General features: G+C 39.4%; 1 long non-coding RNA gene across 7 annotated transcripts in view; it reads right to left on the bottom strand.

Moving 5' to 3' along the window:
- The window catches only part of LOC102156069, an 801934-nt gene that overhangs the window by 702783 nt on the left and 80301 nt on the right, over window positions 1-18850 (bottom strand). For 3 of the 7 annotated variants that reach the window (XR_005360052.1, XR_005360049.1, XR_005360053.1), the window contains one exon: window positions 13121-13261. The exons of the other annotated variants lie outside the window; for them this stretch is intronic. This is a non-coding gene — a long non-coding RNA (uncharacterized LOC102156069). The remainder of the gene's footprint in view (window positions 1-13120; window positions 13262-18850) is intronic. 7 annotated transcript variants of the gene reach the window in all.

The following is an 18850-nucleotide window of genomic DNA, read 5'->3' as shown; positions in this document are numbered from 1 at the left end:
GTAAAGAAGTTCCTAGTTCTGGGATGCCTATTTAAAAAGGAAAAAGACTAGACTTCCTTCACATTTACCTTCATATCTCTTTTCACTCACTCCAGCACTCCTCAGTTTCCCAGAATGGCTTGGCTGTTCATGGACATTGGACATGAGATGCTGATAGAACAGTGGTGTAGATACCACAGGCCCTTTAGGGTAACCAGTGAGTCTGGCAAGCTGCAACCCAAAGACAGCACTTTCTTGCCTGGTGACAGGAAGCATTAAGGCTGCTAGGAAGCAGAAAACTCAAAGGAGAAGGGAAACTGTCATTCATTGAATATCTACTTGAGGTTTCCACTGAGCTGGGCACCTTACAAACATTATGTCTTATAAACTAACTGGAAGAAGAGAATAAAGAGGTAGAGAGTCAGAATAGCACAAAGAGCAAATTCCAAAGCCAATAATGTTTTCCATTTATCCATCTGTTCTTCCTTTCAACATTTATTCAGCTCCCACTCTGTGCAAGACAGAGATTTGCCATCTGTTTTGTGAGCCGTTTAACACATAAAGAGGAAGGGTTATGCTCCTCTCCATGCATGTAGCTGGGGAAAAAAAGGTTCTAGAAAAATAGCCCTCTTAGGGAACTCAAGATCTCAAGTCTGCTTTCTATTAGCTGAGAGGCCCAGGAAGAGAGGAACTGACTCTCATACCATGATCCCAGGCTATCCTGCTCTCCTCACTCTGATCTCTCCATGAATGGAAATCTAGCCTTCCACCAAACAGTAAGCACTGAGAGGCAAAGTTCATGCTATTGGTAGCCCAGTGAGTCTTCAGAGCCTAGCACACCATCGTCCATGCCATTTGTGCTCACTAATATCTACTGAGTAAATCTTTTCACTAGGTTCTCGACATGATCATTCTTGTTTTTAAAGTAGTTCCATCTTCTTCCCATGTAGACAAATGTAGTCCACCATGACAGGTGGATCAGGCTCTGATCCACATTTCAGGCCACTGTACCCCTGCTTGAATCACCCCAGGGCCAAGTGCCAGACTACTAGACACTCCTATAGCCCAGAGCCCACTGGAATAAATCAAATGAGCCAATCCTAAGGCTCTTAACCCTGCCTCACATATCCCTTCCCTCAGTAACCACAACAAAGGTTCCTGCTTGCCTTTTCTTCCCACTCTCTCTGACTCCAGGCTGGCTTGGGTCTTCCCCGTACAGCCTTTGTGCATGTGTGCATACCTTTTGTTTCTAGGGATCTGTGAGTGTTTACTTCCCCCTCATGACAGTCAAGTCCAAGTCTGTGCATCTTACCACGTATGATTAAAACAACCCCAGGATCCCCTTAACACAGACACCTAAAAATATGGAGCAGAAGAAATATACAGAGGAGGTCCTCAGAACCATGGGTGTCTGATCAGGATCTGCGATCCTCATTAATGAGGATGGTCTTTACCTCAGGAGCAGCAGAACGACATGGAAAGCTTTGAAATCAGAACTTTCTGGTTTGATTAGCATGATTAGATTGACATTATAGCAAATGTTTTCTGAGCTCATCAGAACTAGAAAATATCTATCTCAGCTTTCTGTCTCAGGAAAATAAGTTCCAAATATTTGGGGTCATAATGTTTTATATCATGAGCTTTGCTATGTTGAGAAAAGAGGGGCAGTGATATGCACATACAGCAGGGTTTAATCTAAGTCTCATAAAATTAAATTGTTACTCAGCAACTTGCCCTCCCTGAACAAAATCACTAATAATACTCATCAGAACTCATGAATAACATTCATCAGAACTCATGATGTAAACCTTTTTATAACATGCTCAGATACCAGCTCTGAAGGGCTTACAAGCATTACCATGATCTTTCCACAGGCTTCTGGGTTCCAAAGTGAGCCTGATATACAGCCACAAACTGCAAATACCCATCTCGAACCCCTGATTAGGTTGACCATTCACACTTACCCAAAACTGGGAAGAGAGCTGAATCCCCTCTTAAAGCAAGCAGACTTAGAGTAAATGAGAAAGATGAGTATGTTCTGATTTCCATATTATATGTCCAATGTAAGCAAAGCTGATTTTATGACCATTCTTTCTCCTAATATCTTCCTTTTACTCTCAGTTTTGAAATTCTTAAACTCAAAAAAGTGACATTTACTAAGCACTGACACCTATCAAAACCTAAAAGATCCTGAGTATCCAGAGTAATGTTGAAAAAGAAAACCAAAGCTGGTGGTATCACAATGCCTGACTTCAAGCTGTATTACAAAGCTGTAATCATCAAGACAGTATGGTACCGGCACAAAAACAGAAACATAGATCAATGGAATCGAATAGAAAACCCAGAAATGGACCCTCAACTCTACAGTCAACAAATCTTCAACAAATTAGGAAAGAATAACCAATGGAAAAAAAGACAGTCCCTTCAATAAATGGTGTTGGGAATTGGACAGCCACATGCAGGAAATTGAAACTGGACCACTTTCTTACATCATACACAAAAATAAACTCAAAATGGATGAAAGACCTAAATGTGAGACAGGAATCCATCAATATCCTAAAGGAGAACAGAGGAAGCAACCTCTTTGACCTTGGCCACAGCAACTTCTTGCTAGACACAACTCCAAAGGCAAGAGAAACAAATGCAAAATTTAACCATTAGGATTTCACCAGGATAAAAAGCTTGTACACAGCAAAAGAAATAATCAACCTAGCTAAAAGGCAACCTACAGAACGGGAGAAGATATTTACAAATGACATATTAGATAAAGGACTAGTATCCAAAATCTGTAAAGAACTTATCAAACTTGATACCCAAAACACAAAAACCCAATCAAGAAATGGGCAGTAGACAAAAAAAGACATTTCTCCAAAGAAGGCATACAAATGGCTAACAGACATATGAAAAAAAAAAAATGCTCAACATCACTTAGCATCAGGGAAATACAAAACAAAACTACAATGAGATACCACCACACACTGGTCAGAATGGCTAAAATTAACAACTCAGAAAACAACAGATGTTGGTGAGGATATGAAGAAAGGGGAACCATTCCTCTTACACTGATGAGGGGAATGCAAACTGGTATAGCCATTCTGGAAAACAGTGTCGAGGTTCCTCAAAAGTTAAAAATAGAACTACCCTAGGACCCAACAATTTTACTGCTAGGTATTTATCCAAAGGATAAAAAAAAAAGTGATAAAGGGGCACATGCACCCCAATGTTTATAGCAGCAATGTCCACAATAGTCAAAATATGGAGAGAGCCCAGATGTCCATCAACAAACAAATGGATAAAGAAGATGTAAGGTGAATGAAATCTTCCTACTTGCAACCACCTGGATGGAATTAGAGGGTATTATGCTAAGTGATATAAGTCAGTCAGAGAAAGACAGTGAAAGCCATATAATTTCACTCATATGTGAAATTTAAGAAACAAAACAGATAAACATAAGGGAAGGGAAGGAAAAATAAAGATAAAAACAGAGAGGGAGACAAAGCATAAAAGACTGTTAACTATAGGAAACAAACTGAGGATTGCTGGAGGGAAGGTGGGTGAAGGATGGGGTAAGTGGGTGATGGGCATTAAAAAGGCCACTTGAAAAAAAAAAAAAGGCCACTTGATGGAATGAGCACTGAGTGTTGTAGGCAACTGATGAAATCCTAAAGTCTACTTCTGAAACTAGTAATATATTGTATGTTAACTAAATTGAATTCAAATTAAAAAATTTTAAAAACCCTTGGAGAACTTTAAGGTGGCAATAAAACATTAAATATTTTTAGAAATATATATTCATATATTAGATTATATACAGTATAAATATATGAGAGCTTCTGTTCTCAAAGCCATCTTGCATTCTAATGCAGAAGCAAGTCTGATAAATACAATTAGAGGAAGATTCTTAGAACAAGGAACAAACTTCTCTACGAAAACATCAGATATACCTGGCAGGGTGTGTGACTGGGGCACTGGACAAGGGGTCCATTTCTTTGAAAGCCTAAAGGAGCCTTTAGGACCAAAGTTGATTCATCCCCTTGATGCTGACCATAGATCCAAGGGCATGAGTAGGCCTAGAAAACATATCATCCTGGGGCAAGATTCACCCAAAAACCATAAATGTAGTCTGAGAGCAATGTTGAGGAAAGGAAGGTGAGAGAACAGCTACCTATGGCAACTTGCAGTTACTTGGGGACCCATTCTGGGACCCTGGAGAGAGATAAAGGTATTACAAAAAGCATCTAGTTAAACAAAAGAGTTAAGAAACTAAGGTTGCTGGGGTGTCTGGGTGGCTCAGTCAGTTAAGTGTCTGACTCTTGGTTTCCACTCAGGTCGTGATCTCAGGGTTGTGAGATCGAGCCCCACATCATGCCCAGCATGGAGCCTGCTTGAGATTCTTGCTCTTCTCACTCCTGTCTCTGCCCCTCCCTCTACCTCTCTCTCTCCCTCTTGATGAAAGGAAGGAAGGAAGGAAGGAAGGAAGGAAGGAAGGAAGGAAGGAAGGAAGGAAGGAGCTCAGAAAGCCAGTCATCCTGGCTTGAGGACTCTGAGGCGCCTCAGGAGCACAATTCTCAGTCGGGGTAGAACAGGCATGAGGGGAGAGCAGCTTTCACTATAAGCCAGGAGACTGGGAGAGAGGCATGCCTTATGGGGCTATTATGGAAATGTTCTTAGAAATAGCTTTATCCAGTTGAGTGTGGTTTGGGACCATCTTTCTAGAGACTTTAGTGTGTTTTTAGAAAATCGCATTTCCCAAACTATGTATTTCACTTGTATAAACAATAAAAATGGACAGAGGGAATCCAGAGACCTATCTTCATGTTCTTGCCCTGCCATGAATGGGCTCTATAATCATGGGTGGCTCAGGTTTCCTTTCTGAGCCTTTGCTTACTCATCTATTAAATGGAGAATATGGAATAAAAGGAATAATACTTCTATAATAATAGCATCTAATGAGCACCTTTTAGTGTCAAGCCCCATATAGGATATGGAGATGTACAGAGACAGAGAAAGATAAATACAGATATAGATGCTATCGTATATTCACATGACTATTCTCACATAGAATTTTTATGTGTATATTTAATATATTTACATCTATATTTAAATTATATTATACATATATACATAAATCCTATGATAACCTCATGAGGTATGAATGTGTCATTCTTATCAGAAGGATTAAGAACCTTTCTATAGATCACAAACCTGTAAGTGGTAATAGTGAAACTTTTTAAAGCAAAGGCATCCAAAGGCCATACCCTTGAACTTTCAACCACATAAGATTATCATGAGGGCCAGAAAATAAATAAAAGAACTGTGTATACGAAATCCTGATATACTCTAAAATTCTGGAATATTATTACGTTTTTTAAATAATAAAAAAATAAACAGGCCTTTCCTATTGCAATTTTATACAACACCCACTGCTTTTATTTCTTTCTTTTTTTTTTCCTCCACTGCTTTTCTTCTAGCATCTTCCATTCTGCATTCTGGCAATATTCATCTAACGTTCAAAGTTTAAAAAGAAAGATGCATCCACTTCTCAAATGCATTTGTGATTATTTTTCTATTATTCCATACACTGTGTTCTCATAAAGCCATCTCCAATACATCTTCTCTTGGTATCTGTGTCCTGGTTTATCTTCTCCTCACACCCTGTCTGCTCTGAGCCTTATAATGAAACCAAAGGTTAAATGTTTGTAGACTCACTCAACACCCACAACATTAAAACAATTGGATGGGAAATAATCTCATCTCAACATGCTGGGGGAGATGTGCTAGACACCCATTAGAGTTAATGGAAGTTACTGCCAAAAATCAAGGTGAAGGCTCTGCTCCCAAGGGCACAATGGCAAAGAGAAGAACAGGGGAAATTTAAATTGGAAAAACTCCACAGCTACATAAAGGACTCTAGGAATCTGAGTACTAGACTTTGTGAAAATCACCTACCTCTGAGAACTAGTTTCTAGCCTCGGTCTCAGACTAGCTCTTTCACTTAGTAGCTGTGAAATCTTGAGAAAAAAGTATTAACCTCAATTGGATCTTAGTTTATTCATCATTAGAAAGGGCATAACAGAGGTATATATATCTAAGCTCTTTATGATAGATTACATGGGAGGCTAAACGATATTACACATGCAGAATACACAGCACAAAGGAAATACTAAATAAGCTAGAGCTATCATTACTATCCTCATTATCATCACCATCAGAACTAATAGCAACTTTATGACTTTAACAGAAGAGAGAATGTCTTAGATACTAACCTTTTTCTCCAGTCAAATGGCTTCCAAGAGCATTATCATCACAAATTGCTAAGACCACCATGGCTACCCCTAAATCAGATCCATACGTAGTCACAGAGTGATTACTTTGTTTTCTTACACCCCAGGTCAGTTCATTCCCCTGAGGGCTCTGAAACACACACATTATCCCTACTTTACAGTTGGCAGAAACTGAGGCTCAGAGAGAGTGAGCTGTATTAAATAGGACATCATGTGTCATATCTGATAAACATGGGTCAAGGTTTTTACAAACCTTTACAAGGGCAAATCTGTGACCACATACTCATATCTTCCCAGCCCTTCTCTTTTTTGTCCCTGCACCATTACCACCATTTCCACATTCAATCACAAGTAGTGCAGATCATAAGAAGAAGGTCACAAACCTGCAAATGTGGATTTTACACCCAGTCCATTCAGAGGGTATTTGTCCTTTGGACTTTCATATGGGATATTGAGGGCCCTTAACAACTGCCAACCAATCAGCATTTGAGACCCCTGAATGGATCAATGCTTCCTGAGTAGCATCAAGCATGTTCCTCTGAACCACTAGTACAGTGTCAACACATAAGGTCCAAATAGCAAACACAGGAAAGGAAATAACTTTCAAGTCTTTTTGAAGATATCCCAATCATAACAGGAAAATATAAGCTACTCTAAAACTACAAAGGGCTCCCAGAAATATCTAAAAATAGGAAGGTGGTTTTGAAAGCATAGAAGGGGAACGTGGGGGAAAACACATAGGTACACTGAGCATTGAAATGCCCACAGACCTCAGACTCTACCTTTTAGTCTGGATCCCTAAAAATCCTTGCCTAATTCATTTAAATATCTCCTTTTTAAGCTTTCTTAGGAAAAAGCACTCAAAACTTGAAGTCCAACCCTCCCTCTCTTTATAAAGGACTTGGGATTTTGTCATCTTGGTCCCTTTGATGGTCTCCTACACGAATTCTTCATTAGGGAAGAATTCCTCATCTCTGGAGAGGCAGATGTAAGACAGAAGCAGATAGTAAGCCCTGGAGTTTAAAATAAAAAGGAGAAAAATGTCCGAACAATAACAACAAAACTCAGCAGCCCCAGGCCTGTGGACAAATCAAAGAATGGACACACATCATTTGGACAGAAGAGCCTACCATCAGCAGTCCAAGCCAGCTTCCTTCCCTTCTGTGCTACCTGATTCCCTCTCTCACCATCAGTGTTCATGGGCAGGTTGCCTTTGGTTTGACATGTCATCCAAAACACAAAACATTTCACTTGAGTTGAACACAGGTAAACAGAAACCTCAGTTATAAATGAAGAGCCTGGTGAACATCTAAAATGAGATCTATGACTCTTCAGGTCAGAAACATTCTCTTGCCAAGTCAGTTTGAGTCTCAGATTTCAATTCTATTTTTTTGAGCAAAGTCCCATTCATACATTATTTCACTTACCCCTCATGACAACACTTTGGGGTGGGTATCATCATTCCCAGTGCACAGATGAGGAACCTGAGGCAGGAGAAACTAAATTAAAATGCTCAAGGCCAGAAAACGCTTAAATAGTAGAGTTGGGATTCAACTACAAGTCCCCTAATTTCAAATCCAAGGCTCTTTGTACTACACCACCATATTCTCCTCACACCATACTTTTCTGCCAGACATGTCCGATACCAATATTAGGACAAGTTGTCATTTTTCTGAGGTTTGTGGTTGGCTCCACTTTGCTTTCTCTAAGCCACTCTTTCTTCTCCACTTCTATCCCCAGAAACAGTCCCCCTAAAAAATGAAGGAAACCTCCCCTTAAATTCTCCAGTGGGAAGGAAAAAAAATGGTTTTCCATTCCTTTCTTGGATTTATAGAGAACAGTGGAGACACAGCCCAGCCTCGGCTTTCTGCCGCTATTGTCCTCTGTATGTTTTATTCTTTCACATACACCTCAATTTGCCCTGGAAAGAAACAGATATCTGATATGACAAGTGTATGGGTTTTTTTTCCTGGAGATCTGACTGTTCATTTTTCCCTTGGAAGGGCCAGAGTGTCTTTCAAAAGTTTCAGCCCTGGGTTTTTGAGAAACTTATCCGTGTGGCATGTCTGTCACTTTTCACAGTCCTCAAGTGAATCTTGGCAATTTTCACATAATGGCATTTGTTGACAGGTTGTTAGGGCTGACAGTGAATATGTTTGAAAAACTGTCAAGCTGGTGAAAAAAAATTAAAGAGAGGGCCTCCTTACATTTGAAACAGCATGTTAAACTGTAAGTACGTCCTCAAAATGCAGAGACCTCCACTTCTCATCAAGTTACATGCTCAACAGTGACAGCCTGAGAACGTAGAATCCCTAAAAATTAGTGTCATCTTGTCACTTCAAAGGTCATATGGCACATTACCACTAAACTCTATTTATCTGCATAAAATTGAGTTTGCCTTTAATGCTCAATAACAGGTGAATAGAGAGAGGAGCCTTTGCAAATGTAGTCAGTATGATGCAATGTATTTAATTGGGCAAGTAGAACTGCCCAAGGAGTTGGCAGGGAGCCCTAAAATGAGGCACTGCAACTCAGTCAGGCACTTGGGCCACTGTTGTGGTTTATCTTTAATCAATAGACTTTCAAGGAATGAGTTAGCTGATGAGCAGTGACTGTGACAATGAATGGACAGAGTGGCAATGTCAGTTACCCACTAGTCTGACAAAAGAAAACCCACCATGTCCCAAAGGGTTACAATTACTGGGCATATTAGAGGTCACAGAGAATGACCAAGGACCAAATACATGACATTTTCTTATGGCCACTGAGATGTGGTAATGACCAAATCTGATTGCCAAACGCTCATGGCAGGGTGTGAGGGGATCATCACGTGCAGTCCTGGCCTAGACACCATGTAAGAATATGTGCTTACCCTAGGAAGCCTGCAACCTGGCCAGGAACCCAGGACAAGCACCTGTATCCTGAAATCAGAGTATGACAAACAATGAAACTTCCAGAAATTAAGAGAAGTAATGATGTAGATGTCATTGAGGCCTCCTCTTGGCTTATTCAACTTTTGCTTGCTGAGATCTCTTCATCACCACTAGATTTAACCCTGACTTTCTGCAGAGATGATCCTAGCATCAGTTTCATCAATTCTTTGAGTATGAAATTCATTGTACTCATTTTCTTGGTGATTGTCAACTATAGCCATCAAACAGGTATATCTAAAAATCAGCTATTCCTGAATTACTTTAATAATTGTATGTCCAGGGACTCCTGGGTGGCTCAGTGGTAGAGCTCAGGGTGTGATCCTCCCACTCAGGATGTGATCCTGGGATCCCGGGACTGAGTCCTGCATCAGGCTCCCCACAGGGAGCCCGCTTTTCTCTCTGCCTGTGTCTCTCCCTCTCTCTGTGTGTCTCTCATGAATAAATAAATAAAATCTTTAAAAAGTAGAGTTGTATGTCCAACTTACTTAAGCTCCCTGAGACTCAGTTTACCCATCTGGAGTATAGACCGATGCTATCTAGATGGACTAATGCTATTTGAGATGACATTTGTATAAGCATCATACCAAGTCAGATACATACTAGGTGCCCAAACATTTTCGCATAGAAGACATGGGTCCCTGAGGGAATGGAAGAGATTGAGGTCATAGAAATTTCTACCAACTTTGCTTAGTGTTTCAGATGGCTTTCTTTTCTTTTTCTCTAAAGCTAACCAATCTTCTTCTTAAAAACAGGATCTCTCTCTAGCCATCAGTTTAGTTTCTACAAGGACCTACAGATAAACTTGTGTCCAAGCACGCAGTGAACAACCTCTTGTATTCTTCGCTTCTGATTAGGAGCATTTCCACCAGGGCCTCCCTCCACTGGCTTACATCTAAACAACATCCTGGACTTTGCAAGCTCTGCAAGATGTAGAGTTTAATCAACCAAGAACTCTGAGGGGCTGGCAGAGCAGCGCGCCTGAGGGGCAGGGCTGCTGTCTCCTCCCTGCCGAAGGAAGAGTTTGGTGTACAGGGGAGTCAAGTCTGATTTTACAGTGCTGTCTCTGAGATTACTCAGGGGGGTGGGCAAAAAGCTGACAACAGAGGGAGTCTGGAGCATTGGGATTTGCCTTCACAGCACGAGGCTCCGGCTGGAGCAGGGGACACAAAAATAAGAGAAAAAGCAAACACCTCTAAAGACTGCTAATAATGATAAAGAGGAATGAAATTTTTATTAACTACAAAAATACACAGAAAAGGACACAAGTCACAAATGTGTCTCAAAGAATTTTTATAAAGTGCCTGCACTCTTGTTATCAGATCAAGAAATGATCAACAACATGTAGAATGTGACCAGCCTCCTGGGACTTCTTGTCACCCCTTAGCCATCAGCCACTTCCTCCTCACTTCTAACACATGGACTCTGCTTGCTTGCTTTTGAACTTCACACAAATGGTATCACACCATATGTATTCTTTTACATCTGGCTTCTATCACTTACTGTTACCTTTGTGAGATTCATCCAAATTGCTACATTCAGCTATAATTGATTTTTTTCATTGCTGGATCGACTCTTGACAGACATTTGAGTGGTTTGGGGGTTTTGACAAATGTGAATATTGTTTCTGTGATCATTCCTGTACATGTCCTTTGGGCCACATATGTATGCACTTCTGTGGGGTATACACCCGGGATGGAATTACTGGTTATGGGGTCTGCAGATGTTTAGCTTTAATGGATAGTGCCAAACAGGTTTCCAAAGTGGCTGTGCCAAATTACACTCCCACCAGGCTTCTCCACACCCTCCCCAGCACATGGTGTTGTCCAACAAAATCTGCTGGTCGTTCTCATAGGTATGAAGAATAGCTACTTCTTATTGAGGTCTATCACATACCAACTCAGAATTAAGAAATTCACATATTTTATAGGCCTGAATCTTTCAGGAGCAATATCCCCAGAGTTTCTGATTAAGAAATTCATATTCAAAGAAATTAAGCAATTTGTCTAAAGTCACCTATTTCCTCTATGGGAACTGGGAAGGATACAATCCCAACCCTGTATGACCTCAAGGTCTATACTACTTCCCTGATGCTATGCTCTTCTCAACTGACTTAATTAAAGCTTTCTTTTCCTGTAAAGATTTCAAAACTTTCAACCATAATGATGTATCTCAGTCAGTTTGAGTTGCCATAATGAATTACCACTAATGGGGTGGCTTAGATAACAGATATTTATTTTTCACAGTTCTGGAGGTGGGGCCATCCAAGATCAAAATGCCAGCCTGTTGTTTGAGGGTCTACTTTATAGTTTGCAGATGCCTGTCTTCTGATTGTATCTTCACATGAGAGAGTGCAAAAGAGGAGAAAGTGTCCCTTTCTATCAGGGCACTAATCCCATTATGAGGGTTCCCCTTCCATCTCCAAGTACCATCACATCAGGGCTTAGGGTTGTGAATTTTGAGGGGACATAGACAGTCAGTCAATAGCACAGTATAACTAACCAAGCTACAAACTATTCCTATAAGTAGACAATCCAAAACTAGGCCACTAAAAGGGTAAAAATCATAGGAAAAAGCGGTCCACAATGTATGCAAATGTGAACATGTTAATGGTTGGAAACGTCAACACCGTATCTCAATGAGATAAGCTGTCTCTAAACCTTCTAAACTAGCTGGCCCTGCATTTTTGTATTTCTTTAACCACAAATACAGAGCAGGACATGCAAGGACTGTAAGATGGTTTTCTGGAATGGAGAAGAGACGTGGTTGAGAGAGGCAAAGAAAGGCTTTATCTTGTTTCAGTCCCCTGACCTTGGCCCCACTGAGGTGCTATCGATGATTTAAATGGGACATTTATTAACCTAGCCAGCCTCTCTTCACATTCCCCAGAACATATATCTCAAGACACAAATTAACCATATAACCTTAGCCCCCTCTTTAGTATTCCAGACTCCATCACTATCTTCAGCTCAAGTCTGAGCCTCTCCCCATTTTCTGACATAGGGGCCCCAAAGAAAACCAAAGAATACTTATATTTGGCTTTTCTTTCTCTTTGTATCAAGGCTGTTTAGTAAAGTTTTCTTCTGTAGCTCTACTGTCTATTATACCTCTCTTTTCTTTCTTCATTCCCAACCTGCCCTTTTAGTCCAAAATCCCATCATGTAAGGGAGTCATAGATCTGTGAAACATGTTTCTAATGTAGCTCATGCTATTCTGAAAGCCCCTGAAAATCAAGTTTCTATTGAAGATCTTAGAGTTGGGTGTGAAGGTGAACTAGAATTTAATAAATAATTTATAGTATCACCCTTAGAAGCATACATACACAGAAGCATGCATAGAAGCACCTATGTTTTTGAAAATAAAGTTAGAATAAAATCAAAGGAATACTGTAAAGGGGTACCTGGGTGGCTCAGTGGTTGAATGTCTGCCTTTGGCTCAGGTAGTGATCCTGGGGTCTTGGGATCGAGTTCTGCATCAGGATCCCCACAGGGAGCCTGCATCTCCCTCTGCCTATCTCTCTCTCTCTCTCTCATGAATAAATAAATAAATAAATTTTTAAAGAATACTGTAAGGATTAATAATAAAGAGTAATTTGGTGTATTTTAAGGATCAAAATATGAAATGAGTCAAAAGAACAAGGTTAGTACCTATGGATTAAAAAATAGCAGAAATATAAGGAATTTGTAACTTATCTCTTTCCCACAGTTGCTGAGATCATTTAGTTTCTGAGTTTACCAACTTCAGATGTCACATAATACACCAAGAGTAAAACAAGACCTACTCAGTCTTCCCCACTGAATTCCAACCAAGGATTTGCATCTAAGGTGTGACCCTGGGCAAGTAACAGGGTGTTACCCTGTTACAATAATTGTAAACCCTTAGGGATCTTTTAAGAACTAAATTCAATATTACATACTAAGCACTTACAAGGCCCCTGGGCACTGAGTAAGTCCTCAATAGCCATCAGCCATCATGGGGTGATAATGATCATTGAGATCATTTTGATGATGATGATGATGTCTCCATGCTAGGAAACAGGAAGTCAACAAAGTGGAGATGACACCAATCCTGAAAGCAGAAAGAAAATGCATGCAAAATTCTCTTCTCACTCTTTGTGTTAATCGTCAAGTTTCCTTATGTGCTAAAAACACAAGAACTTGGTGTTAGTTGTTTAGATAGGTACAAGTAAGTAAAGTAGAATTTGAATGTATATACAGGGCAAGACTTGAAAATGTTAAATCAACTAACAATGAAAGGTTTGATTAAAACAACTGAGAGACAACTAAGTGAGGCTGTCGGATGACAACCTTACAGAGAGGAAAAGGGTTCCCCAGTAGCTGTCCTTCACACAATAGGCTGCTCCAAGCTGCTAAGTAAGGCATCGTAACTGTTTGGTTGCAGCTTTGCAAGGCCACTCTCAGCCTCTCAGATCATCCTGAAAGAAGAGATAGGAAGAGTGTCTGCCAGCCTACCCTCCCTTGCAATGGGGCACTTGGGTGGTAGGCAGCTTTCCTAACCAGGAAAAGCCTAAAGCACCCAAGCCCTACACTAGATTCCCTCTACCCAAATTCTGTAATCTGTGAGCAGATCGCCAAAGAATTCATGCCACTTAGCAGTTTGTCTACCACCTTAGTTCAGTTCAAGATACCAGATCTAAGAGTTGATGTTCCTTCTAAGTTTGTAGACTCTGTTTAAATATGAATGAATAACCTGAGACAAACTTTCAAGCAGAATGTCATTCATCAGGGACATATTCACTTTCTTTCTTCCTGTCTTCCTGGAGCCCAGGTGCTTGTGTACCAACCTTTAGCTGCTGATGAACCTCAAATCTGATGGCCCTATTCATCTGATGCTTCTTCTTGTCTGAGGACCTTTTACAAAAATAGTGACCCTTTGACAAAATACCCAGTGACCATTCTTCAGATTCATTATGCCCTTCTAACACTAACTCTTTTCATGACAGTCCTTTTATGTCAGCAAGCAATGTCAATGAGACATCTCTTTGACTAACATCATAGACGATTTCACTGTTTCCAGGGTATCTACATTCTAAACAGATATATGTTAAGCCAACTAAATCGCTCTTTCTGGAAAGAGAGGCAACATGACTACAGCAATTCCAGGCTCCAGAGAGGGATCACATGTACGGTAGAAGCACTGTTCCAGCACGTCAGATCACACACAGACTCCATCTCTTAGGGGTGCACTGAGGATTTAGGTAGGTCATTGTGGCTGATTTCCTAGTTTCCTATTATAGTAGAGTACAAGTCTCAAAAGGGATCTTGTGGAAATGGAAAGAAGGGCAGTACTTATAGAATGCCTGCATGGTGCTAACCATGTATTAGATGTTATGAGAGCACAAAGGAAGAGAGTCTCTGTTCTGGAACTCATTAGGTTGACCTTTCCATCATTCCTTTTACAAGGCTGGGAAGTCCATTTCTATAATCTCCTTCCCCCTATGGATTCACATGAGACTCTGCCAATGACAGTAATTTGCATGATATTTGGAAGGTGGCAGAGAAGTAGATGCCATTGTTTTAAGAATACTCTGGCAACCAGATGTGGCAGCTTTACAGACCTCTCTGTGAGCTCCCATTGTGTAGGATGGTGCTTTATGCAGTGGCTCCTCATCCCCAGGGGCTGCCCCACTGCCCCATTGTGTAAAGCCTCGGTCATTAGTGACTGTGACTCTGATGTTCTGGCTTCCAAACCATCAAAACTTGACTTCTCCCACATTCATGGAAGCCAGGTTCATATAGTATACTTCTTTTTCCCATAATATATGTGGTGGTTCTGTTTTCCTGACTAATCCCAGACTAATACTATAGCTTTTCTTTTTTTTTTTCTCATTTTTTTTAAAAAGATGTATTTATTCATGAGAGACACAGACTGAGAGAGAGAGGAAGAGACACAGGCAGAGAGAAAGCAGGCTCCTCACAGGGAGCCCGATGTAGGACTCTATCCCTAACCCTGGGATCACAACCTGAGCTGAAGGCAGGCGCCCAACCGCTGAGCCACCCAGGCTTCCTTTTTTTTTTTTTTTTCCATTTTATGAAAAATTAAACATGGCAGTATTTGCTAACTCCTCCTAGTGAGAGAAAAAGTTTAATTCTCCTCATTTTGAATCTGGTCTGCTCTTAGTGGCAGCAGATTCAGCTGTATCCAGCAGAAACAGCAGAGATTCAACAAGACAAACTAGTACATATGAGTCACATGTACTCAAAGGCTAAGTGCTTACCTGAATATGGAGCCTATTTACCATGTATGAATTATTGTTTACACAAGAAGAAGCCCATGTAAACTAAGCATACAGTTTATTTTTTTAAGATTTATTTATTTGAGAGAGACGGATAGTGAGAGAGAGCAAAAGAGGGGTGGGGAGAGGGAGAAATAGGCTCCCTGATGAGCAGGGAGCCTGACACAGGGCTTGATCCCAGGATTCTGGGATCACGACCTGAATTGAAGGTGGACACTTAACCAACTGAGCCTCCCTGATGCCCCCTAAGCATACATTTTAGAGACTTATCTGTCATTATTATATATCCCAATATACAATGTACATCTGCCCCATAGACTAATAATTAACCCTAGAATAGAAGTGAATTGATACGTTTACTATGAATGTACTGACTCTATCAGAAACAGATTAGAACTTGGGGAAGGCTATGTGTTCTCAATCTATGGATTTCACTAAACCATGAAGAAGATATACTAAAGCAACCTTATGGCCTGATTTCAGGACTGTGGTAGGTTTATCATTCTAAGCAAGGTGCTTAGAAAGGAAATGTTATACAGCTCTTGAGCCTGCTGTGAGACCCTTGATCGCTCCAAAATCCTAGGTAGATAGCAAGAATTAAGTGTGTCAAGAAAATGATTTCCAAGGCTCTTCTATGGGGGTCAGAAATTTAAAAAAAAAAAAAAAAATGCTTCCTAAAAAAAAAAAAAAAAAGGAAGATAGCCACTAGGATGTGACCAGAATTTCTGAGTGATTATTACTCCTACAGCCCTAAAGTTTGAAAATGAAACTGTATTTGGAGACAGAAAATAGGAAAGACTATTTACCTCTCATGGAATCTAGGAGGTTTATAAAACAGAAGAGCCATATTATACAACTTCAGTCGGCCCTATTGACTTTGTATTCCATGCAGACAGTAATCTCTGTAGGAAAACTCCAGGGAAATAGCAGTACTATTGTTTGTAGTTGATTCTATGACTTCAAAAAAAAATTGAATCCAGATCAGTAAGATGAGGCAAGAGTAGCAGATACATGAAAGAATGCTTGGGAAAAAAAGATTTTTAAAAAAAACTGCATACTCTAAATCTGTAATTTCACTCCTGGTAATACGTCTTTAAGCAAACAAGGAGGACAAGAATACACATGTACACACACAAACATGTTTAGTGCAGCATTATTTACTAATTAATTAATTGTAAGGAGTTAAATGGTGAAAAGGAGTAAGAGATTATGAGCTTAGAGGTGCCTGGGTGGCTCAGTCAGTTAAGGGTCTGACTCTTGATTTAAGCTCAGGTCATGACTGGCTCAGGTAGAGAGATCAAACCCAATGTCAGGCTCTATGCTCAGCAGGGAGTCTGCTTGAGATTCTCTCTCTCCCTCTCCCCTTCCCCCTCCATACACTCTCTCTCTAAAATAAATAAATAAATATTTTTTTAAAAAAGATTATGAGCTTATAAAACACTGATAGAAGATAATGTAAAATAATTTTAAAAGAAATTAAACAAGAAATAATGTCTATAAAATATCTAAATATTTTTTAAAATATACAACATGCTTCTAAATAATCCATACTTCAAAGAAAGAAAGATATTAGGGAAATGAGAAAATATTTCTACCTGAATGATAATGAAAAACACAATGTATCAAAATGTGCATGTTGTACCTAAAGCAGTGTTTAGAGGGAAATTTATAGCTTTAAAAGCTTATATTAAAAAAATAAAGTGGTCTAAAATCAATGACCCATTGCTAGAAAGACAGTAGAAAAGAAGAGCAAATTTAAATAAGGTAACTAAAAGGAAGAAATAATAAAGACAGGCAATCAGTAAAATAAAAATCAATAATGAAAAATCAACAAAGGAAAAAGCTAAGTCTTCTAAAAGACCAATAAAATTGAGCATTACTAGCAAATCTGATCAAAAAAAGATAACTATAAATTACCAATATCAATAATGAAAAAGAAGATATATCTACAGACATTATAATGATAGTAAGGGACTATTATGAACAAACATATAGGATATATTTAACAACATAGATGAAGTGGATGAATTCCTTGAAAGACACAAATTACTGGAACTTCACAGAAAGTAACAGAACACCTGAGTAGTGCTGTATCTGTTGAAAAAATGAATTCATAATTAAAAACATTTCCACAAAGAAAATTTCAGGCCTTCATGAATTCAATAATGAACCAGTCTTACATAAACTCTTTCAGGAAATACAGGAGGGGAGATACTTCCCAACTCATTTTATGAGGCCAATATAATCCTGACACAAAAACCAGAAAAAGGCAAAAAGGAAAAAGAAAGAAAATTTCAGGCCAATGTCCCTTTTTAACAAGACAGAAAAACCCTAGTCAAAATATTTACAAAACAAATCCTAAGTACCCTATTAAAAGGTAATATATTATGATCAAATAGTCTCTATCATAAATATGTAAGATTGGTTTAATATTAGAAAGTCAATGAGAGCAGGCCTGGTGGCTCAGCGGTTTAGCGCCGCCTTTAGCCCAGGGTGTGGTGCTGGAGACCGGGAATTGAGTCCCGCGTCGGGCTCCCTGCATGGAGCCTGCTTCTCCCTCTGCCTGTGTCTCTGCCTCTCTCTCAATCTGTGTCCCTTATGAATAAATAAATAAAATTTAAAAAAGGAGAAAAGAAAGTCAATGAATGTAACTGACCATACCATCAGTATAAAGGAAAATTCATGCTATGGTGACTTAACACAATAGATTCAAAAAAGAATGTGACAAAGTTCAACACCCATTCACTATTTTATTTTATTTTATTTTATTTTATTTTATTTTTTAAAGATTTTATTTATTTATTCGTGAGAGACAGAGAGAGAGAGAGAGAGAGAGAGAGGCAGAGACACAGGCAGAGGGAGAAGCAGGCTCCATGCAGGGAGCCTGACGTGAGACTAGATCCCAGGTCTCCAGGATCAGGCCCTGGGCTGAAGGTGGCACTAAACCGCTGAGCCACCTGGGCTGCCACCATTCACAATTTTAAAAAACAAAACTCAGTAACTGGGAACAAAGAAAAATCAATCCTTCAACTTGATTAAAAAGCATCTATCAAAAAAATAAAACTTACAAATGGCATCACATGTAATAGTGAAAAGTGGCATTTTCCCCTAGGAGAGGACTAGGAAAGGATTTCTGCTCTCACTTCTTCTATTTAATGGGAAATCCTAGACAGAGCAATAATGTAGGAATAATAAAAGGTATACAAAATGAAAGAAAGAAGTAAAAATGTCTTTACTTTCAGATTACAATAATTATATATAGAAAATCTTAAGTAATCTAGTTCTTAAGTTTTAGAACTAGTAAATGTACAAAAGTCCATTCCAATGTACTAGAAATGAACAATTACAAAATAAAATTCTAAAAGTATACCATTTACAACAGCAAAAAAAATACTTAAGTG

Source organism: Canis lupus, chromosome 5 (genome assembly GCF_011100685.1).
Source record: "Canis lupus familiaris isolate Mischka breed German Shepherd chromosome 5, alternate assembly UU_Cfam_GSD_1.0, whole genome shotgun sequence".
NCBI classification, from domain to species: Eukaryota; Metazoa; Chordata; class Mammalia; order Carnivora; family Canidae; genus Canis; species Canis lupus.
The sequence above is the reverse complement of the archived record's forward strand: the minus strand, read 5'-3'. Positions and strand labels throughout refer to the sequence as shown.